The following is a 25,038-nucleotide window of genomic DNA, read 5'->3' on the forward strand; positions in this document are numbered from 1 at the left end:
CAGGTTCGATCCTGGCCCTGGGTCACTGTCCGTGTGGATTTTGCACATTCTCCCTACGTTTGCGTGGGTTTTGCCCCCACAACCCAAAGATGTACAGGGTAGGTTGGGTAGATTGGCCATGCTAAATTGCCCCTTATTTGGAAACAATGAATTGGGGACTCTAAATTTAAGAAAGAAAAAATGCTTGAGGTTGCGCATTTTTCTATTTTCAAAATGTTAACTTTCTTTGCTTTCACATTATTTATAACTCATTACTCTATTTTAACATTTCTATGACTTAAGCGATCTTGCTTACTCTTTTTCTTCCTCACTTTGCCAGATCCAAATGTTCACCAAGGCGGTTAGATCCACGATATAAAACTTATTGACTGTTCAAAAGTCTCCGATTTCAGGCAATCACACACAAACTACATTGAGCGTACAACTTGCGTGAGAAATGGTTAAAGACGTTTCTATGGATTCCATGGTAGGTGCTATACAGAGAGGTGTACTGTGGACTCCATGGAAATGTTTGCTCATATGAACCATTGACCATCAACTTGTTATTCTTCTTTTTTTTCTGCTGGTGTTTTAAGAGAGTCCGATTATCAAAAACCTGTTTCAAAAATCAAGCTGTTATAGAGAGTTATGATAAACCTGGCCACCTGTTCCATTCTTTTATCAAATCCTGTTTCTCTCAATATTATTGTTGAACACGGAGTTACGCTCTGCACCGTCGCCAGTTCATGGTTTCTTAGCTTCAGCTGTGTGTATGTTCTTTCAAAACCTTTAGACCGTTGGCTTCAGTATCTCCTCCACATTGTATATCCTCATTGGTGGGGGGAGGGGGGTATTTGGGCCTCCGGGAGTCCTAGAGTGTTTCACACACTACCCTAAAAAAAAACCGAGACAATGGGTAATAGAGCGTCCGATTGGCTCTGTGCCTGTTTCACACTGCGGAGGAGGTGGCATATTGGTATTGTCACTGGACTAGTAATCCAGAGACTCAGGGTAAGGCTCTGGGGAGCTGGGTTCAAATCCCACCAGGGCAGATGGTGGAATTCAATAAAAATCTGAAATGAAAAGTCTAATAACGGCCTTGAAGCCATTGTCGATTGTTGTAAAAACCCACCTGGTTCACGAATGTCCTTTAGGGAAGGAAGATCTTACATGGTCTGGCCTACATGTGACTCCAGACCCACAGCAATGTGGTTGACTCTTCAAGGCCCTCAGGGATGGGCAATAAATGCTGGCCCACCCAGCGACGCCCTCAGTCCATGAACGAATTAAAAACAAACGCTACTCAGTTAAACCAGTTCACTCCCATTTTTTGAACATTCCAAAAAAAAAAATCAGTAGAACTAAACTAGAATCATGTCAATCTTTTTAACTCGACTTGAAGAAGGTGACTGGAACAGTTTAGATCTGGAATAATTCCAAAGCTGGGCAAACGCGGGGGTAGCGTTGAATTTTGGGCTTCAGTATGTGGAAATAATGCAGTAAACTGGGTGCAGATCTGGTGTACCTCATGGTTGTGTTCGCAATCACTACTTCGACAAATTTGCCATGGTCCATTAGGTTACGCCTTTCTTGATGTCTGCATTGAGCAAAGGATGTACTGGAAACATTCTCTCTGCGCCGAGTCTCGCCGACCCCAATAAGCAACGTATTGGTTCAACAGGCGAAATAATATTCATTGTCTCATTGGAAAGAGTGTAATGGCCACCAAAGAAACAGTAAAGGTTTTACGGGGAGGTGTTCATTGTCAATGTGAGTAGTGAGCACCATGCCTAGGAAGTGCTCTGATGAACTTGAACACCCTGTTGGATTCTTTTATTGAGTTATCTTCTTTTTAATATTGTAATTTAACACCAAGTTATGCTGTGCACTATTTGGGAGTTTGATGGCTATGAAATATTGGGCTTGATTTTTCAGCCCTTCCTGTCAGTGGGATCTACCAATCCTGCCAAAGGTGACCCCCTTGGTGTGACGGGCGAGCCCCGCAAAACGGCGTAGGCATTGGCGGGACTGGAAGATTCTGCCGGTGGCTAATGGCGGGCTGCCTCCATTGCCAGAAAACATGGCGCCCAGAAAATCCCATCCATTGAACGTTTGACCATTGCGGTTACTGATGGGGCCCCAAAGATCAAACGCAGAGAAATGAATTCGACCCCACCTTCCAAACCCATGGCCTCCACCTCCTAGGAGGATAATGGCAGCAACTGCATGGGAACACTACTGCCGGCATGTTCCCTTCCAACCCACACAGCATCCTGACTTGTAAATATATCGCCGTTATATCGTCGCTGGGTCACAATCCCGGAACTCCCTTCCTAACAGCACTGCGGGTGTACCTACAATACATGGTCTATGGGGCTTCAATGAGGCAGCTCACCACCACCTCTTCGAGGTCAATGAGAGATGGGCAAAAAATGCTGGCCGAGCCAATGACACCCACATCCCGTAAATGAACATTACAAAAACTCAGGTCTGATTACTATGTTGTAATCTCTTCAGTGGACAGATTGTATGAGAAACTGAGATTGCAGTGATTATAGCTTCAAATCATTACCATGAAACTGTTGCTTTTTTGAAGCATGTACTTGGATTGGATTTGTTTATTGTCACGTGTAACGAGGTACAGTGAAAAGTATTTTTCTGCAAGCAGCTCAACAGATCATTCAGTGCATGGGAAGAAAAGGGAACAAAAGAAAATACATAATAGGGCAACACAAGGTTATACAATGTAACTACTTAAGCACCGGCATCGGATGAAGCATACAGGGTATATTGTTATTGAGGTCAGTCCATAAGAGGGTCATTTAGGAGTCTGGTGACAGTGGGGAAGAAGCTGTTTTTGAGTCTGTTTGTGCGTGTTCTCAGACTTCTGTATCTCCTGCCCGATGGAAGAAGTTGGAAAAGTGAGTATGCTGGGTGGGAGGGATCTTTGATTATGCTGCCCGCTTTCCCCAGGCAACGGGAGGTGTAGATGGAGTCAATGGATGGGCGGTAGGTTCGTGTGATGGACTGGACGGTGTTCACGACTCTCTGAAGTTTCTTGCGGTCCTGGGCCGAGCAGTTGCCATACCAGGCTGTGATGCAGCCCGATAGGATGCTTTCTATGGTGCATCTGTAAATGTTGGTAAGGGTTAATGTGGACATGCCGATTTTCCTTAGTTTCCTGAGGAAGTATAGGCGCTGTTGTGCTTTCTTGGTGGTAGCGTCGACGTGGGTGGACCAGGACACATGTTTGGAGATGTGCACCCCTAGGAATTTGAAACAGCTAACCATCTCCACCTCGGCCCCGTTGATGCTGACAGGGGTGTGTACAGTACTTTGCTTCCTGAAGTCAACGACCAGCTCTTTAGTTTTGCCGGCATTGAGGGAGAGATTGTTGTCACTACACCACTCCACTAGGTTCTCTATCTCCCTCCTGTATTCTGACTCGTCGTTGTTCGAGGTCCGGCACACTATGGTCGTATCGTCAGCAAACTTGTAGATGGAGTTGGAACCAAGTTTTGCCACGCAGTTGTGTGTGTACAGGGAGTAGAGTAGGGGGCTAAGTACGCAGCCTTGCGGGGCCCCGATATTGAGGACTATTGTGGAGGAGGTGTTGTTGTTCATTCTTACTGATTGTGGTCTGTTGGTCAGAAAACCGAGGGACCAGTTGCAGAGTGGTGAGCCAAGTCCGAGGTTTTGGAGCTTTTACATGAGCTTGGCTGGGATTATGGTGTTGAAGGCGGAGATGTAGTCAATAAATAGGAGTCTGATGTAGGAGTCCTTGTTGTTGAGATGCTCTAGGGATGAGTTTAGGGCCAGGGAAATGGCGTCTGCTGTGGACCGGTTGTGACGGTACGCGAATTGCAGTGGCTCAAGGCGTTCTGGGAGCATGGAGATGATGTGCTTCATGATCAACCTCTCAAAGCACTTCATTACGACTGAAGTCAGGGCCACTGGACGGTAGTCATTGGGGCATGTTGCCTGGTTCTTCTTTGGCACAGGTTTGATGGTGGTCTTCTTGAAGAAGGTGGGACCTCAGAGTGGAATAGGGACAGGTTAAAGATGTCTGTGAATACCTCTGCCAGCTGGTCCGCGCAGGCTCTGAGTGCACGACCAGGGATCCCGTCCGGGCCCGCCGCTTTCTGAGGGTTCACTTTCAAGAAGCTCTTTGGAGCTCATCTGAGCAATTTTACTCCTTTTTAAACCACAGTGTTAAGTGTGGTTGGTGGATCGTACCAGTCACACTGCAGGATTACTGAATGTGATGCAATCGCTATAGCCACCGTGTTAAATGTAAGTAGGGAGTATGGCGTGTGTTATCCATGAAGCAAGTCACATCCCAGGGAGTTTGGGAACATGGAGACCAGGCTAATCTTAACAGCTGGGTCTCATTATCATAAGTTTGCTCCTTCTTAATCATTCACGCCAAAGAAAATATTCTGAATTGCTTCTGCCATATTAAACTCCCTTTGCCCCAGTTTGCCCCTTTCAATTAACCTATCTGCATATCCTTATAATTTCCTGCTCCAATCCAGACAACTTGCTCTAGCTCCTTTTTTAAAAATAAATTTAGAGTACCCAATTCATTTTTTCCAATTAAGGGGCAATTTAGCGTGGACAATCCACCTAACCTGCACATCTTTCAGTTGTGGGGGCAAGACCCACGCAAACACGGGGAGAATGTGCAAACTCCACACGGGCAGTGACCCAGAGCCAGGATCGAACCTGGGACCTTGGCGCTGTGAGGCTGCAGGGCTAACCCACTGCGTCACCATGCTGCCCTAACTTGCTCTATCTCCTAACCTGGTTTCATCTCCATACCTGGAATACTGTATGCAATTCTCTAATCCTTCATCCAAGTCATTGAAATACATGGTGAAAAAGCCAAGGTTTCAGTACGTGTCCCCAGTGAACTCCCCTTGCCATATCCCACCAATCAATGCACATTTTACTTTAACCTTACTCTTGGTCTCCTGCCAATTGCCAGTTGGTAGAAAATGTTGAGATAGATTGTTTGCCTCCATTATCTCCCAAAAAAGCTTTTTCGCCAACCACCTAAACATCACCCGTTATTGGTTCATATGTAGTCTTCAGAATTAAAGTATTCTTGAATCATCAAACCACCCAGTTGGGATTTGAAGTGATGTTTGCTGATTAATTTTATGCATATGTCTGCAAGTGGCACAGTGCAGGTGCACTTTGATGTGGATGGGTGGGGGGGGGGGGGGGGGGGGGTCACGAATGGGGGAAGAGAAGGACTGATGAATTCCATGTGTCCTTCCAGAAGTTACTGACTAGCAGGAAGTAAACCATGTTGTACTTTCATGCTTTGTTGTATCAGCCCTTTGGAAGGTGTGAATGCGGCAAGGTTTACAGTTGTGCTTTTCCTCTGTGTGACCTTCTGTTCTGCGAAGTTGCATTGAAAGAAATCCGTTTTGAAGCACCCCGTCTGTTACTTACCTTCCATTACATCCTGCTGCTCCCGTGCAAACTGGAAGGCCTCTAGATTGGCACAACAACTTCCTCCCATTGCCCATAATTGGACACAGAACCTGCCTCCTTGTCAATTAAGGGTCAACCCACTCTGAAAATCCAAATGATGAATGTTTCTCACAGGGGGTAAGATTAGGCCCAGAAACAGTCCGAACCTCTGTTCCCACACCCGGGGGAGAAAATCCAGCTCTCGGCCTCTCAATTAGGGACTGGTTTAGCTCACTGGGCTAAACCGTGGCTTTTAAAGCAGACCAAGCAGGCCAGCAGCACGGTTCAATTCCCGTACCAGCCTCCCCGGACAGGCGCCGGAATGTGGCGGCTAGGGGCTTTTCACAGTAACTTCATTGAAGCCTACTCGTGACAATAAGCGATTTTAATTTCAATGGTGTTGTTGAGGAGCAGCGGGTTCTGGGAGTGCAGGTGCCACAAACTGTTAAAAGCAGCAACACAAGTTAAGAAGCCACATTCAGAGCAAACGAAACAAAAAGGTTCACTTCGGAGGGATAGAATGAAAAAGCAGAAAAATTATGTTTATACTTATATAGAAACCTTGCTACACGTGGGGCATTGTGTACAGTTCATTGAAATGCGGCGATAAGTTTCAGTCAGGATTGGAGAATCCCGGCCAATATTTCCACTTGTTTGGGAGAACAAAACTAGAAGCCATGAGTATAAGACAGACATTAATAAGGAATTCGGGAATTCAAACAGAGTTATTTACTCGGAGAGTGGTTACAAATTGTGGAACTCACTATCACAGGGAGTAGCTGAGGCAAATTGCATAGATACTGTTTCATGACATGCTAGGTCTTGTATCTGATGTAGAGGGACTGTAGCCTGACTCAGGTAATTACAGAAACTGGTTTCTTTACACCATGTACAAGATATACGAGGTGGGTTACTGAGTAGGCACATCTTCCCTGAGTGCTGCCTGCTGGATCTGCTGTGCAGTCTCTAGCACATGACTGATAATGACACGGATACATCATCGTCTACATCACTCGTTTGTGTATCTATTCTACAAACCCATTACACGGCCGATACATTAAGGGGAAGTTAGAAAAACGCAACCAAGAAATGTGAGCGGCACGGTGGCATAGTGGTTAGCACTGTGCTTCACAGCCCCAGGGATCCGGGTTTGATTCCAACCATGGGAAACTGTGTGGAGTTTGCACTTTCTCCCTGTGGCCACGTGGGTTTCCTCAGGTTTCCTCCCACAGTCCAAGGATGTGCAGGTTAGGTGGATTGGCCATGCTAAAACTGCCCCTTATTGTCCAACGATGTGGGGTTATGGGGGTGCTCTTTCGGAGGGTCAGTACAGAGCCGATGGGTCGAAAGGACTCCTTCTGCACTGTCGGAATTCTATAGATTCAATTAAATGAATAGAAGGATAGATTGAGAGAGTGAGATGAAGTTAGGTGAGAGGAGGCTTGTGTAGAACATGTAGATTTTCAATTGGAATATGGAGATGGAGATTTTCAATTGGAATATCTCACCAACCTCACTTGGGCGGCACGGTGGCGCAGTGGTTAGCACTGCTGCCTCACAGCTCCAGGGACCCGGGTTCAATTCCAGCCTTGGGTCACTGTCTGTGTGGAGTTTTCACTTTCTCCCTGAGTCTACTTGGGTTTCCTCCGGGTGTTGCGGTTTCCCCCCACAGTCCAAAGATGAACAGGTGTATTGGCTCTGCTAAATTGCCCCTTAGTGTCAAAAAGGTTAGGTGGGGTTACTGGGTTACGGGGATTGGTGGAGGCGTGGGCTTTAGTGGGGTGCTTTTCCAAGGGCCGGCGCAGACCCGACGGGCCGAATGGCCTCCTTCTGCACTGTAAATTCTATGATTCAGTGAGTGTTTCCTATCCTCTACAACCCCAACCCCTCTACCCTCTCTCCACAATTTCTCTTCTGGAGCTTGTTTTCTTACCAGTTACATCCGTACTGGCACATCGGAGCTTTTCCCTGTAAATACATGATAAAATCCATCATGAAGCCGTTCCTTCCCTGCTTATGACCGATAACTCTTTATAACACCCTAGTGCCAATGCATAAGGAGAGTAAGATTTCAGGATGAGAGGAAGATTTACATTTGTACAGAATTTTTCACAACCCCAGAATGTCACAAAGTGCTTTAAAACAAATGAGGTTCCTTTGAAGTGGAGTGACACAGCAACGGATTTGTTAATATCGGGGGTGGTGTGGCCATGGCGCTGAGGGACTCGAAGAGTTGGAGGGGGATTGTGCGGGGGGGGGGGGGGGGGGGGGGGGTGAGGAGCACCGGTTGTCGCTGTACGCAGATGATCTGCTGTTGTTTGTCGTGGATCCGGCTGAGGGGATGCCAGAGGTGCTGAAGATACTTGAGGAGTTTGGGGACTTTTCGGGCTATAAGCTCAATGTGGGGAAAAGTGAGCTGTTTGTCCTGCACCCGGGGGATCAGGAGAGGGAGATAGGGGAACTCTCGTTGAAGAGGGCTGAGAGGAACTTTAGGTGTCTTGGGGTCCAGGTGGCTAGGACCTGGGGGGCCATGCATAGGCCTAACTTTTCGAGGCTGGTGGGGCAGATGGAGGAGGAGTTTAGGAGGTGGGACGCGCTACCGCTTTCGTTGGCGGGCAAGGTCCAGTCGATTAAGATGACGGTGCTCCTGAGGTATTTGTTTCTTTTCCAGTGCCTCCCCATATTGATCCCAAAGGCTTTTTTCAGAAGGGTGAATAAGTCAGTTCTGGGGTTTGTGTGGTTGCGGAAGGCCCCGAGAGTAAGGAGGGTATTTTTGGAGCGAAGAAGGGAGGTAGGGGGCCTGCCGCTGCCCAACCTGTGTGGATATTATTGGGCGGCGAACGTGGCGATGATTCGCAGGTGGGTGACGGAAGGGGAGGGTGACGCATGGAAGAGATTGGAGGTGGCGTCCTGTGCGGGTACGAGTCTGGAGGCTTTGGTGACGGCCCCACTTCCACTCCCCCCGGCAAAGTACTCCACGAGTCCGGTGGTGGCATCAGACAGTTTGGGGACCTCTTCCTGGATGGGAAGTTCGCAACTCTGGAGGAGCTGGTGGGGATGTGGAACCTCCCCCCGGGAACGCTTTTAGGTATATGCAGGTCAGGGCATTTGTTAAGAGGCAGGTGGCGGAGTTTCCGCGGTTGCCGCCAAGGGGGGGGGGTGCAAGATAGGGTGCTTTCGGGGACGTGTGTCGGTAAAGGAAAGATCTCGGCTATTTACCAGCTGATGCAGGAGGAGGAGGAGGCCTCAGTAGAAGAGCTCAAAGCGAAGTGGGAGGAAGAGCTAGGGGAAGAGATTGAGGATGGGACGTGGTCGGACGCCCTGGAAAGGGTGAATTCTTCCTCCTCTTGTGCACGGCTCAGCCTAATTCAGCTGAAGGTGCTGCACAGGGCTCACATGACAGGGGCAAGGATGAGCCGGTTCTTCGGAGGGGAAGACAGGTGCGGGAGGTGTTCGGGAGGCCCGGCGAACCACACCCATATGTTCTGGGCTTGTCCGGCCTCGGAGGGGTTTTGGAAGGGGGTGGCGGGGACTTTGTCGGAAGTGGTGGGGTCTAGGGTCAGGCCGGGCTGGGGGCTTGCGATCTTTGGGGTAGCTTCGGATCCGGGACTGCAGGAGGCGAGAGAGGCCGGCATTCTGGCCTTTGCGTCTCTAGTAGCCCGGCGCGGGATTCTGTTACAGTGGAGGGATACGCGGCCCCCGAGTTCGGAGGCCTGGATCAACGACATGGCTGGGTTCATCAAGTTGGAGAGGATGAAGTTTGCCCTGAGGGGGTCGGTACAGGGGTTCTTTCGGCGGTGGCAGCCCTTTCTCGACTTCCTGGCGAAGGGGTAGAGAGTGGTCGGTCTCACCAGCAACTTTGGGGGGGGGGTGGGTTTGGGGACTTCCGGTGGCGGTGATGACGTAGGAAGCCGCACATTTGGGAGCCTCCGTTTTAAACGGACTTTTCGGCTCTTTTTAGAGCCCAAAACGGAAATTTTTCGACGTCTCCCGGTGGGAGAAGGTGTGCTGATCGACTTTCCCCGTAGTCCATGCCTCGAGCTCGAAGTGGAAAGGGGGAAAAAACGGCAGCAGCTCCCCAGAAAAAACGGGGGAAGGAATCCAAGATGGCGGCCGGCGGAGCACCAGAGGAGTGGAAGCTGTGGGCCCTGGAGCAACAAGCTGCTCTCCTGCGCTGTTTTGCAGATTTCAAGGCTGAGGTACTGAGCTCTCTGCAGGAAACGAACAGAAGGCTGTCGGAGATTCAGACGACCCAGGGTGCTGCCATCAAGGAGTTACAGACGCAGGCCACTGAACGAGAGGAGGAGGCCGGGATCCTCGTGAGTAAGGTGGAGGGACACGAGGCACTCCACAAGAAGTGGCAGGAACGCTTCGAGGAGCTTGATCACCGCATGAGGTGGAAAAATCTGCGGATCTTGGGCCTTGCGGAGGGGCTGGAGGGGTCGGACCTGACAACCTACGTGGCTACGATGCTGAACTCGCTAGTGGGGGCCAGATCTTTCCATCTGCCCTTGGAGCTGGAGGGAGCACACAGAGTACTGGCCAGGAGGCCTAAGGAGAATGAACCCCCGCGTGCGGTTCTGGTGAGGTTCCACCGGTTCAGTGATCGGGAGTGTGTGCTGCGCTGGGCCAAGAAGGTGAAGAGCAGCAATTGGGAGAATGGGGTAGTACGGATCTACCAGGATTGGAGTGCGGAGGTGGCTAAACGGCGTTCCGGGTTTAATTGGACGAAAGAGGTGCTTTACGAGAAAAAGATAAAGTTCAGAATGTTGCAGCCTGCGCGCCTGTGGGTAACTTATTCGGACCGGCATTATTATTTTGATTCCCCGGAGGAGGCGTGGGCCTTCGTGCGGATGGAGAAACTGGACTTGAACTAGGGGTTGGGGGTTGCTGGGTCGGTTGTAATACTTTATTGCTGGATTCTGCTGTTGCTGTGTTCTCTTTTTCTGTACTTTTGCAATTTTGATATGGTTATTTATGGGGGTGTTGTTCTGTTATGATTTTTTGCTGTGGGGCATTGTTTGAGTTTTGTATCTTGCGGTGAGGGTTGGGGGGGTTTGTTGTATTCTACATCGGGTTGGGGGTATGGAGTGGGGCTGGTATTTGGGAGCTGCGTCAGAAGGGTGTGGTGGGGCAGTGCGAAAGCGCGGGCTTTCCTCTGGTTTCCCGCGCTGCGGGGCTGGGGGGTGGAGACGATGACGGGGGGAGGCGGGGCCTTAACTGGTTCTTCCCCGCACTGGAACGGTGTCTGGAGGAGGGATAGATTGGGCGATGATCCCACTTTGGGAGGGGTCGGGTTTTTGGTGGGAGTTTCCGGGGTCAGCAGAATTTAGCTGACCCACGGAAGTACAATGGAGGACGGTTCGCGGCTGGGAGGGTTCCTAGCCTGGGGGGGAAAGGAGGGGGGGAAAGGGGAATACCGGGTTGCTGCTGGTAGGGTCAGGAAGGAGCTGGTGGGGGCCGGGGAGACAGAGGTGAGGTGTTGTCGCTGTGGGGACTGGGTCGGGCAGGGGGTGCTGGCCTGGGGCGGGCAGTCGACGGGCTATGGCTAGTCGACGGGGGAGGGGGGCGGGACGCCCTCTGATTCGGTTGGTCACCTGGAATGCGAGAGGATTGAATGGGCCGGTGAAGCGGTCGAGGGTACTTGCTCATCTGAAGGGGCTAAAGGCAGATGTGGCAATGCTTCAGGAAACCCACCTGAAGGTGGCGGACCAGGTCCGTCTGAGGAAGGGATGGGTGGGGCAGGTTTTCCACTCTGGGTTGGATGTGAAGAACCGGGGAGTGGCGATTCTGGTGAGGAAAAATGTGTTGTTTGAGGCATCGGAGGTGGTGGCGGATAAGGGGGGTAGGTATGTTATGGTTAGGGGCAGGCTACAAGGAGAGAAGGTGGTACTTGCTAGTGTGTATGCCCCAAATTGGGACGATGCGGGCTTTATGAGGCGTATGTTGGGACGGGTCCCGGATCTGGAGGCGGGAGGTCTGATCATGGGGGGGGACTTCAATACGGTGTTGGATCCTTCACTGGATCGGTCCAGCTCTAGGACGGGTAGGAGGCCGGCGGCGGCCAAGGTACTGGGAGGGTTTATGGACCAGATGGGTGGGGTGGATCCATGGAGGTTTGTGAGGCCGAGGGCACGCGAGTACTCTTTCTTCTCCCACGTACATAGGGTCTACTCTCGGATAGACTTCTTCGTGGTGAGTAGGGGACTGATTCCGAGAGTGGAGGAGGCCGAGTATTCGGCCATTGCAATCTCCGACCACGCTCCGCATTGGATAGAGTTGGAGATGGGGGAGGTGCGGGACCAGCGCCCGTTGTGGCGGTTGGATGTGGGGTTGTTGACGGAGGAGGAGGTGTGTAGGAGGGTCCGGGCAAGTATTATGGGGTACCTCGAGGTGAATAATACGGGGGAGGTTCAGGTGGGGGTGGTCTGGGAAGCCCTGAAGGCAGTGATTCGTGGGGAGCTGATATCCATCCGGGCACACAGGGAGAGGAGCGAGAGGAGTGAGAGGGAAAGACTGGTGGGAAAGATGCTGGAGGTAGACAGGAGGTACGCAGAGGCACCAGAGGAGGGACTGTTGGGGGAGAGGCGCAGCCTGCAGGCTAAATTTGATTTGCTGACCACTAGAAAGGCGGAGTCACAGTGGAGGAAGGCACAAGGGGCAGTGTACGAACATGGTGAAAAGGCGAGTAGGATGCTGGCTCATCAGCTCCGCAAGCGGGATGCGGCTAGGGAAATTGTTGGAGTGAGAGGCAAGAGTGGGAATGTGGTGCGGAAGGGGGTAGAGGTGAATGAGGTCTTCAAGGACTTTTACGGGGAACTGTACCGGTCGGAGCCAACGGGGGAGAGGAGGGGAATGGATCGACGGACTTCCTTTCCCGAAGGTGCAGGAGGAGAAGGTGGAGGGGTTGGGTGCGCCGATTGAGCTGGAGGAGCTAGTTAAGGGGATCGGGCAGATGCAGTCAGGGAAGGCACCGGGGCCGGATGGGTTCCCGGTGGAATTTTATAAAAAGTTTGTGGACCTAGTGGGCCCCTTGCTGGTGCAGACACTTAATGAAGCGTGGGAAGGGGGATTTTGCCCCCGACGATGTCGCGGGCACTGATCTCGTTAATTTTAAAGAGGGACAAGGACCCCCAGCAGTGTGGTTCATACAGGCCCATATCTCTCCTCAACGTAGATGCCAAGGTGCTGGCAAAAATCCTGGCTACCAGGATAGAGGACTGTGAGCCAGGGGTTGTACACGAGGACCAGACAGGTTTTGTGAAGGGAAGGCAGCTGAACACGAATGTGCGGAGATTGTTGAATGTCATCATGATGCCGGCGATTGAGGGGGAGGCAGGGATAGTGGTGGCGCTGGATGCGGAGAAGGCCTTCGATAGAGTGGAGTGGGGGTATTTATGGGTGGTGTTGGGGAGGTTTGGATTTGGTGAAGGGTTTATTAGATGGGTGAGGCTGCTATATGAGGCCCCGATGGCGTGCGTGGCCACGAATGGGAGGAGGTCGGAGTACTTCCGGCTTTACCGAGGGACCAGGCAGGGTTGCCCCCTGTCCCCCTTGTTGTTTGCACTGGCAATCGAGCCGCTGGTGATGGCGTTGAGCGATTCAGAGAGGTGGAGAGGTTTGGTGCGAGGTGGGGAGGAACATAGGGTGTCGTTGTATGCAGATGACCTGTTACTGTATGTGGCGGACCTGGTGGGAGGGATGCCGGGGGTGATGGAGCTGCTCGCTGAGTTTGAGACCTTTTCAGGTTATAAACTAAATTTAGGCAAGAGTGAGGTGTTTGTGGTGCACCCTGGAGACCAGGAGGAAGGAATTGGTAGGCTCCCGCTTAGGCGGGCAGGGGAGAGCTTTAGGTACCTGGGGGTGCAGGTGGCCAGGGACTGGGGGACTCTTCACAAACATAATTTCACCAGACTGGTAGATCAGATGGAGGAGGAGTTCAAGAGGTGGGACATGCTGCCATTGTCGTTGGCGGGGAGGGTGCAGTCCGTCAAAATGACGGTGCTTCCGAGGTTCTTGTTCCTCTTTCAGTGCCTGCCCATCTTTATCCCCAGGGCCTTCTTTAGGAGAGTGACTAGCAGTATTTTGAGCTTTGTGTGGGCACATGGGACTCTGAGAGTGAAGAGGGTGTTCCTGGAGCGAGGGAGTGATAGAGGCGGGCTGGCGCTGCCCAACCTTTTGGGGTACTATTGGGCGGCCAATGTGTCAATGGTGCGTAAATGGGTGATGGAGGGGGGAGGGGCGGCATAGAAAAGAATGGAGATGGCGTCATGTAGAGGTACGAGCCTGGGTGCCATGGTAACGGCGCCGTTGCCGCTCTCCCCTAAGAGGTTTACCACGAGCCTGGTGATGGGGCGACCCTAAGAATCTGGGGACAGTGGAGACGGCATAGGGGGGAAACAGGGGGCTCGATGGAGGCTCCATTGGGTGGCAATCATCGGTTCATCCAGGGAACAGGGATGGGGGATTTAGGGGGTGGCAAAGGGTGGGCATCAGTAAATTGAGGGACCTGTTTGTTGGCGGGAGGTTTGCTGGCCTGGGGGAACTGGAAGATAAATTTGGGCTTCCCCAAGGGAACATGTTCAGATACTTGCAGGTAAAGGTGTTTGCTAGGTGACAGGTAGAGGGATTCCCTTTGCTGCACTCGCGGGGTACGATGGACAGAGTGCTTTCGGGGGTGTGGGTCGGAGAGGGGAAGGTGTCTGACATCTATAAGGTAATGCAGGAGGTGGAGGAGTCGTCAGTAGGGGAGCTGAAGGCTAAATGGGAGGAGGAACTCGGGGAGCAGATAGAGGACGGGACTTGGGCGGATGCCTTGGAGAGAGTCAACTCTTCCTCCTCATTTGCGAGGCTTAGTCTCATCCAATTTAAGGTACTGCACCGGGCCCACATGTCCGGGACTAGGATGAGTAGGTTATTTGGGGGTGAGGACAGGTGCACCAAATGTTCGGAGAGTCCAGCGAACCACGCCCATATGTTCTGGGCATGCCCAGCACTGGAAGAATTCTGGAAGGGGGTGGCGGGGACGGTGTCGAGGGTGGTTGGTTCCAGGGTCAAACCAGGGTGGGGACTCGCGATTTTTGGAGTTGCGGTAGAGCCAGTAGTGCAGGAGGTGAAAGAGTCCGGTGTCCTGGCCTTTGCGTCCCTAGTAGCCCGACGAAGGATCTTGCTGCAGTGGAAGGATGCGAGGCCCCCAAGTGTGGAGACCTGGATCAGTGACATGGTGGGATTTATAAAATTGGAAAGAGTCAAATTTGCCCTGAGAGGATCAATACAAGTGTTCTATAAACGATGGCAGCCTTTTCTGGACTTCCTGGCTCAAAGATAGGTATCTTGGTCAATAGCAGCAGCAACCCAGGGGGAAGGGGGTGTTCCTTATTGTAGTTTCTATTATGTAACTTAATATTGTGTTCATTTGCGTTGTTGTTGATATGCTGTGTTGTTCATGGAGGTGGGGCGAATGTTTATGATTGCTAATATTATTGCTATTTTTAGTATTTTATTATGGTTCGTTGTTGTTGTATAAATTCAACATTTTTTCAATAAAAATTATTTTTTTTAAAAAAGTGATTGCGTGGGTTTCATCCCCACAACCCAAAGATGTGCAGGGTAGGTGGATTGGCCATGCTAAATTGCCCCTTAATTGGAAAAAATGAATTGGGCACTCTAAATTTAAAAAAAAGATAGTACACAAGGTGCGATCTTATTGGAAGGCCAAAAGACCTCCGCCTATTCCTAATTTGTTTTACGTTCTTAGGGAATGAAATGAAAATGGCTTATTGTCACAAGTAGGCTTCAAATGAAGTTACTGTGAAAAGCCCCTAGTCGCCACATTCTGGCACCTGTTCGGGGAGGCTGTTATGGGAATCGAACCGTGCTGCTGGCCTGCCTTGGTCTGCTTTCAAAGCCAGCGATTTAGCCCTGTGCTAAACTGCCTCTTATCGGTAATAGGCCTTGAATTGTGAGAGGGTTTTTCCTGAAACATCAAACTACTTTTATTCTCCAGAACTTGACTATATACTGTATGTACTTCCATACTTTCACTTTTTTCCAAGATTTATAATTTTGTTTTTCTTTTTATTCCCAAATAATCAGGCGATTGGTAATTTTAATTCAAACCTGTCTGTCACCACTCTGCCAGCTGGGTGACCTGTTGATACTTTGGAGTTCTTGGCGCCAGAATGTAGCGACTAGGGGCTTTTCGCAGTAACTTCATTGAAGCCTACTCGTGACAATAAGCGATTTTCATTTTTCATTTCGTTTCAAAATCAGGGCAGTCTGACAGTTTCGATGTTCTTTCCCGCTGTAAGAAAATACTTAAGTCCAAGATGGAAAGTTGATTTTTTTTTTTTTGCAGTCAATACTCAACAGTTTGTTCACCCTGTTTGGTAAATATTGCCAGGTGTTCTCGGGCCGTTTGTTGGCCACCAAGATAACAGTCAGCATCCACCCCCAGTAACTCTGGGGTCAACTTTCTGTTCCGCCGTTTGCATCTTTCACTAAGGAAATGGGCTTGCAAGATGAGCAATCACTGGGAATATTGAATCAAGTCTGATCACCCCCAGGATAACCCCTTTCTGTCATGCTCAGCAAACAAAACTGGGATTGAGACATTTGTTGCCTCAACAAGCAGACAGTAATCATGGAAGAAAGACATTGGTTGCCAATCATCGGAAACAATAAGAACTCTTACAACACCAGGTTAAAGTCCAACAGGTCTGCTTCGAATCACTAACTTTCGGAACGCAGCTCCTTCCTCAGGTGAATCATTCAAATCAGCTCGTGATTTGAAACAAACCTGTTGGACTTTAAACTGGTGTTGTCAGACTTCTTACTCTGCTCTCCTCAGTCCAACGCCGACATCTCCACATCATGGCAATCATCGGAAAGATCAGGGGTTGGATTCTCCACTGGGGGGATTCTTCGTTGTGCCAACAGCGTATCCACGCCCAGGGCTTTCCTGACGGCGTGGGGCTGCCCACAATGGGAAACCCCATTGGCCGGCTGGCAGGACGGAGAATCCCGCCCATGAGCTATGGTTCATTAATTGTCAAGAAGGCCTATTTAAGCTCCTCTGATGCATCAGTTTCCAGAGAAACAGTGGTTCCTAAGCTCGATCCTGGGTTTGGAATGATACATGTGCTACCATTGAATTTGGGAGAGGAGTGAATCCCCTGCTGAAAGGTTTTTTCCCCTTGAGGGATAATATAGGAACAGAGGGCATAATCCCAGAGTCCCCCATTTAAGACAGAGATGAGGAGGAATTTCTTCTCTCAGAGGGTAGTGAATCTGTGGAATTCTTTACTGCAGAGGCTGTAGAGATTGGGTCATTAAGTATGTTCAAGGCTGAGATGGACAGATTTTTAATCAGTAAGGGAAGCAAGGGGATAAGGCAGGGAAATAGAATTGAGAATTAGCACATCAGATCAGTCAAGCAGGGGCAAGGAAAATCCCAAGGCCTTTTATACATATATAAGGAGCAAGAGGGTGACTAGGGAAAGAGTAGGCCCACAAAAGGACAGAGGAGGGAAGTTATGCGTGAAGTCAAAGGAAGTGGGTGAGATCCTTAATGAGTGCTTTGCATTGGTGTTCACTATGGAGAGCGACATGACGGATGTTGAGGTTAGGGATGGGTGTGTGAATACTCGGGGACATGTCAACATAATGAAGGAGAAAGTGTTGGATATCTTAAAATGCATTAAGGTAGACAAGTCTCATGGGCCAGATCGAATATATCCCAGGTTACTATGGGTGACAAGAGAGGAAATAGCTGGGGCCTTAACAGATATCTAAGCATCATCTTTGACCACAGGCGAGGTTCCAGAGGACTGGAGAATAGCCGATGTTGTCCATTTGTTTCAGGAGGGAAGCAGAGATAATCCAGGTAATTATAGGCTGGTGAGGCGACAACCTTACTGATGAAGACCAGGAGGAGTGGAACGTCTCTTTGGAAGTCCTGGAGGAAGTCGAGGAAGTGGCCGAGCAGGAGCTCGAGGATGGAGGTCAGATGGAGACAAGGTTTGCATAAGCAGGAAGACCAGACATGTCGTCATCGCTTCCCACTTCTCGCTATAGGACCAGCATGTTGTCCGACAGACCATCGTGATCCCTCCGCGACCATGGGAGGAGGGTGGTATGAAACCTTAGTCATCAGGGTGCTGGGCCTGGAGGGTCTGTGTGCCTGCTGATCAATCAATGTAGGAGGGAGATGACGACTCGCAATGAGGAAAGATTTGTGATGCTCTTCAGCTATTGCTTATGTCTGACTCCTGTCTGTCTGTTGCCAGGACGCCCAGCTCATGGACGACTGAGGTTCGTCCCTAGATCCTTTTGACCCTTAGCATTAGAGGGAGATTGGGGCAAGGGTCTAGGGCTCATTTATTAATGCCCGAGTCCTTTCAGGATTTACGTAACTTTCGCTTTGAGTGGGCTTAATCATACGATTGACATTGAGGGCCTGTGCAAAGAGCTGTGCCCAGATGGGGAGAGCTGTCCCATCAGGAGGAACGTTATAGAGTCATAAAGTCATAGAATCAACCATGCAGAAATAGGCCATTCGGCCCATCGAGTCTACGGCCCTTGAAAGAGCACCTTACTTAAGCCCACACCTCCATCCTATCCCCGTAAGTTCACCTAACCTTTGGACACTAAGGGGAAATTTATCGTGGCCCATCCACCCAACCTGCACACCACTGGACCGCGGGAGGAAACCAGAGCACCCGGAGGAAACCCACGCAGACACGGGGAGAAAGTGAAAACTCCACACATACAGCTACCCCAGGCTGGAATGGAGAGTTAATGAGAGTGAGGCTTTAAATTTGGGACGGACAACATTTTTAATGTAGTGACATGTGCATTTGTAACATTTGATAATGCCTCCCTATCTGTACCTAACTTCACCCATGTCCATGCTGTGCCCGTACAATTCCTTACCTTGCGAACCCTCCCACTACATCATGGGCTGTTCCCAAGATGCACATCAGAAGTGGAGGAGGCCTGCTGCCTTCCATGCCCTGTTACCTGAGATGCTCTTGGCGGGCGTCTTCTGGAGGTGGCACTGGTGTTGCCGCATCATCCTGTTCTGCCCGCTGCCCTGTGTGGCGCCAAATCCCAGGTTCACTCCCGTCCTTGGGTCACCGTCCATGTGGAGTTTGCACATTCTCACCGTGTCTGTGTGGGGGCTCACCCCCACAACCCAACGATGTGCAGGGTAGGTGGATTGGTCACGCTAAGCTGCCCCTTACTAAAAAAAATGATCTGAAAGAGCTACCAGCACATTTTGTTCTCTCTCTCTGCTCTATTTTTCTGTTGGAAAATTATAGTAGATTTACTCTTCCCATTCAGTTGACCCATCTCCACAGCTCTGTTAAAGTTGGGATTGTAATGGGAAGTTAGAATTTACCTCTCCTTCCCGGCTCTGGGTCACTGTCCGTGTGGAGTTTGCACGTTCTCCCCGTGTCTGCGTGGGTTTCGCCCCCACAACCCAAAAATGTGCAGAGTAGGTGGATTGGCCACGCTAAATTGCCCCTTAATTGGAAAAAATAATTGGCTAATCTAAAAATTAAAAAAAAAAAAGAATTTACCTCTCCTCCTTCTAAATATATAAAAAGAGAAACAGAATGAACAACTGTGTGACAGTGATATCCATGCATCAATATAATGCATGCATAAAACCTCCAGGCAAATATGAGGTAAAAATGTCACAAGGATGAGAAAAATAACCACAAAGGGAGAGAGTCTGAAACCAAGGCAGAAAGTTCTGGCAAGTCATCAGCACCTGAAAGAGAAAGACAGAATGGTCCTACCATCACAAACTTACACTGTATATGTCATCACTGATCTAATAAACTAAAGTCGCACTGGATTTTATTGATTTTTTTTGTATTGACACCTTCCTCAGAATAATATAAAAGAAATGAATTTTACACAAGCAAATCACCGTGTTTGTTACTCTGATTGCACAAGCGGATTTTAACCTGGAAATATTATAAAGTACCTTTAGCACAGAAACAGGTCATTCAGCCATACTGGTGATTTTCTCCACACAAGGATCCTCCAACCTTTCGTCATCTAACCCCACCGACATACCCTACCATTCTTTCCTCACTCGTAACTTCCCCTTAAATGGACTGATATTATTTGCCTCAATTCCTCCACGTGGTAGCTCCACATTATAAACGCTCTGCTTCTCTTGAATTCCTACTTGGATTTATCGGTGCTTATTTTATATTTATGGCTCTGGTTTTGATTTTACCCAGATATAGAAAAATCCTCTATGCATCTATTCTGTAAAATCCCTTTTTAAAAATAAATTTAGAATACCCAATTATTATTTTTCCAATTAAGGGGCAATTTAGCGTGTCCAATCTTTGGGTTGTGGGGGTGAAACCCATGCAGACACAGGGAGAATGTGCAAACTCCACACAGACAGTGACCCAGGACCGGGATTCGAACCCAGTTCCTCAGCGCCGCAGTCCCAGTGCTAACCACTGCGCCACCGTGCTGCCCTATAAAATCCTTTCTTAATTTTAAAGTTACGTCATCCCTCAGCTTTCCCTAACCTGGAGAAAAGAACATAGAACATAGAACAGACAGTGCAGAAGGAGGCCATTCGGCCCACTGAGTCTGCACCGACCTACTTAAGCCTTCACTTCCACCCTATCCCCATAACCCAATAACTCCTCCTAACCTTTTTTAGTCACTAAGGGCAATTTATCATGGCCAATCCACCTAACCTGCACACCTTTGGACTGTGGGAGGAAACCGGAGCACCCGGAGGAAACCCACGCAGACACGGGGAGAACGTGCAGACTCCGCACAGACAGTGACCCAGCGGGGAATCGAACCTGGGGCCCTGGCGCTGTGAAGCCACAGTGTTATCCACTTGTACTGCCCTTACAGCTCCAGTTAATGTCTCACATGTCTGAAACTTGGTCTTCATCGCAAAATTTGACGCACTTAGGAACTTTAATCATTACCTCATGATAATTGTGTTAACATTGGGAACAATCTTCTTCTTCAATTCCTTGCTTGAAGTCAGGTCGAACCCACAGAACCAGGACGTCCAGCATGGATAGGGCAAGGAGGCAGGTCCAATAAGCACTCCAGCTGGAAACAGGGACCTGACCCCCATGCTGTTGGCACCAATTTGATCCACACCAGCCATCCAGCCGACCCGTCCTGCAAGGAGTCGCTGTGGCAACAGACACTTTTACATAAATGTCCTGGAACTTTGAATAATGATGGTAGAGACTCCAATTTCTCTCCATCAAATAGATTGCCAGGAATATCTCCCCCTCTTCCCACCTGTCGTTGGCGTATGTTGGAAGGATTTACCAGTTGGTAATCAACCTGTTTGGTCACGTCCTGGAGTGGGACGTGAACCCAGTGTTTTTGGCAGAGGCCGGGACATTACCCATTGTGCCACAGGACCTCCCCTGTTGGTAGCAATAAAACCTGTTAATCAGCTAATGAAAGCTAAGTTTGTGCCTTAGCTGGCTATACCTCATAAAATTCACATCTGGTGTGTAGAAAACCCCAGGCCACAAAAATTACACTGTGGCGTGCAGACATATGAGCATTTAATGCAGTCATCTGAAATTCCTGCCTTTGTTATTTAAATGGCGAAACTTTAACCCTTTTAAAATAAAAAAGACTGCAGTGTCGGAGCCTGAGTAGGAGGTTATATCAGTAAGTTTACAAAATGCCTGACAGAACTATTTTGATCAAAAAAAAGGTTACAGGTTTGACCGCTGCCCATTACTGAGAGTGGAAATGCAGTGGGGAAGCCATAATTCGCTTCTGTGCTTCTACATTGGGAAATGGAACAATCAGCCAGTGTTCTCACTCTTGATCTTTATCCAATTACTCCTGTCGAAGGTGTGCCTGTAACGCTGATGTTGGGGGACAGGATTGGACTTGGATGTGATGCCTTTTATAGTCGAATTATCTGCCCTGTGCAAGGTCTGTACATGAATGAGTGAAAATTGGGAGAGGCACTGGGGGTTAGTGGCACATCTGGAACCATACTCCAACAAGTGTTATAATTACACTATAATTGCAGGTTTGAATAGCGTGCCTATTGTTAGATTGTTACAATATAATGGAGGACTGGGGAATGCGGGATTAAACTGTGTGAGAGTAGGAATAGACTGAAATGGTAGGCTGTTTCGCTTTTCACAGAGGTCAGTGAGCCTTTGAAATGTGGCACCTAATGGTGTGTTGGGTGCTGACTCTCTTTATGCCTTTGAGAGGAGGGTGGCACGGTGGCGCAGTGGTTAGCACTGCTGCTTCACGCCGCCGAGGACACGGGTTCGATCCCGGACCTGGGTCACTGCCCGTGTGGAGTTTGCACATTCTCCCCGTGCCTGCGTGGGTCTCCCCCTTCAAGAGGCAGCTGGACCAGATCTTAGCTCGGGCCGAGATTTGATAATGAGAAGGTTATACGTGGGCCATGTTATCTCCTGGACTGCTTATGATAACATGGAGAGGAATTTTTCAGAGTATTTCTTTCCTTATTGGCCACGGAGTTCTTGTCAGATTTTTGCCTTACCCGCATTACATGGTTGGTGGGTGGAGGTAATGGAGGGGGGGGGGGGGGGGGGTGCAGACTGTTGACTGTGTGATTAATGGTAGGAATTTCAAATATAAATTTGGTGCAATAATGATTAAAAACTTGGGTTAGTTTGTGCATGTGATGTTTTTTTAAAATCCTGGTTTGCAAGACAGCTCGGCTTTTGGCAGCCAGAGGTGCAATTAAAGCATTGTAAAAGCCTGGGCTAATGGATTTTTGTTTGGATTAAGAGGATTCGCTGGGGAGTATATTGGTGGAGACCATGGGTGGGATTCTACGCTTGCCGACCCCAAAATCGCATTCGGCGATCGGGCGGAGAATCCCTTTTGACGCCGAAATCGGGGGTGTCGCCTGTTTTCAGATGCTTCGCCCCCTTCTAAAACAGCGTAATTGGTGAGTATGTCGCACGCCATTGGAATAGCGTCAGGACATCACCTAAAGGCCCTCCCTGATGCACCGCCTCCGATGGGCCGACTTCCCGACGGCGTGGATCACTTGTGCTCTGTGTTTTCAACAACCTCGCGTGGCGGCTGCGGACTGTGACAGTCGGGGGCAGGGGAAACCGTTCCACTGGCCGGGGGGGCGGGGCCTTCAGCGGAGGCTGGCGGGACTGGTGGGAGGTGGTCCGGGGTGGTGAGGGGTTTTACAGGGGGGCACTATCATGCAGGCCGGGTCCGCGCGCGGCCGGTGCATGTTGTACGGCGCGAACGCTGCAAGTCATCGCTCTGCGCATGCGCGGCCACTGACTCGGCAATTCTCTGGCCATTTCTGTTGGGAACGCCGGGGGTTTTACGTGGTGCGACTGCTAGGCCCCCCACCAGGCCGAGCATCGGTGCGGTGTGGTGCCGACTTTTTTATCATAAGACTAGACACTTTCCCCGGACAAAGCCTCAAAATCGGAGAATCCAGCCCATTGCATTTCAGCTTGGCAAGATGATGCAACTAATAGGAGGAGCTAGAGTCCAGGCATTTTATTATTGAAGCTGAGATTGTTCAGTTGGTTCCTGGTAGACAGTTTCTGAAGATTTCAGCTGGAGATCCCGCATTGTTCTGACAAGATGCAGGTCTATCGTTTTGGGTCTCCTTTTTTGGCACCATGTCGGTGATTCTACAAATTGATTTGGAGCCCAGTCCCTTGGGAGCCATATTTGGGGTGTCAGACCTACCAGAGCTGCAGACCGGAGCGGGGACGGATGTCTTAGCCTTCGCCTCGCTGATTGCTCGCAGGCGGGTTCTGTTGGGGTGGAGATCAGCCTTCTACACCCAGTGCCTCAGTATGGCTGGAGGATTTCAAGGAGATTTTACACCGCGAGAAAGTTAAATTCACCATGCACGGTGCTGCAATTTGAGGGGTTCTGCAAAAGATGGCAGCTGTTTGTCTTGAACTTGAAAGAGCCGCTCACCATCAGCTGTGAGGAAGGGGGTGCAGGGGATTTTCAAGGTGTGGGAGGTGTGGGTACTGTTGTTTGTTTTTGCTTTCTTGTTATGTATTTATCAAAAAAGGTGAAACAAAAGCATTGACTATTTCTTAAGCAAGCATGTCTGGACTGCTAACTGTATTTAAAAGTGGAAGTTGGCCTGAGATGGATTTGTTTGAATGGAAGTAAAGATAGCAGTTAAGGGTTATTGTATCACTGCAGGGATTAGCATTGTTTAAGGGGTAATTGTAAGATATCTTCTCATGTGAAGTTAAAGATATTTTAATGCTGGGTTAGTAATAAAGTTTGTTTGAACATACCATATCCCTATTTTGGGTGAAATCACTCCTGGAGCGAGGTCTTACAAAATTAAAATACAACATTGGGGTTTCTGTCCAGTATTCTAGCCACTGTTGGGGTCTGGTCTGGGGTTGTTATAACTGTGGGAAGGAGGGAGGCTGGGAAGGAAGAAGTGCTTAGCCATGATGTTCCAGCCATCGTTGTGTGGGGTAGTCTTGATGGACGAACTGACTTTTTCCTGCCCATTCATTTTCAAGACGGAAGAGGAGAAATATCAAATATTGAAATATTTTCTTAAAGCTACCATTAAGAAGAAATAACTTGCATTTATATAGCATCTTCCATGTCCCAAAGTGCTTCACATGCAGTACTGGATGAATTCCAGTCACTGTAGTTGTTGTAGGCATGAGAAAGCAACCAATTTGCACATTTCAAGATGCCACAAACAGCGATGAGATGAATAACCCATTAATTTGACTCCATGGTGTGGTTATTGGAAACAGATGTTAGCCAGGACATTAATAATACTAATAATAATCTTGATTATTGTCACAAGCAGGCTCACATTATCACTGCAATGAAGTTACTGTGAAAAGCCCCTCGTCGCCACACTCCGGCACCTGTTCGGGTACACAGAGGGAGAATTCAGAATGTCCAATTCACTTAACAAGCTCGTCTTTCAGGACTTGTGGGAGGAAGCCGGAGCACCCGGAGGAAACCCACGCAGACACGGGGAGAATGTGCAGACTCTGCACAGACAGTGACCCAAGGAGTAATCAAGCCCGGGACAATGGCACTGTGAAGCAACAGTGCTAACCATTGTGCTGCCCCTAGGAAAATTCTGTTCTTCTCACAAAAGCGTCTCAAATGTTTGACCTTCAGGAGTACAATTTCCTTTAATGTCTCATCTAAAAGAGGGCATCTCCGGAAAATCAGCACTCCCCCAGTACTGTCCTGAAGTGTCAGCTGAGATTGTGTGCACAGGAACACTGTTAAAATTGTGATACATTGTTAAGCTAATGCAAGTTTCAGCAAAATAAAAGCACGACCGCATTTCTCCAAAATTAATACAGCCTTGGTGAGGGAGAATGATGGTGTTGAATTTATCATACTGATCCCGGTATGCCCTCAATGAGAGGTTGGCAGGAAAATCAATAAAGCGTTGTTATTTAATGACTTTATTTCCAGCTTACCACAGCTTGCTGATTGAAATAAAATGGCTTGTTAGACAGTTACAGCAGTGTAGTAATGAGAACTGACTATAACAGCTGTCATATATATATCAGT

The sequence above is a fragment of the Scyliorhinus canicula genome, chromosome 13, assembly GCF_902713615.1.
Source record: "Scyliorhinus canicula chromosome 13, sScyCan1.1, whole genome shotgun sequence".
In the NCBI taxonomy this organism is placed as follows: Eukaryota; Metazoa; Chordata; class Chondrichthyes; order Carcharhiniformes; family Scyliorhinidae; genus Scyliorhinus; species Scyliorhinus canicula.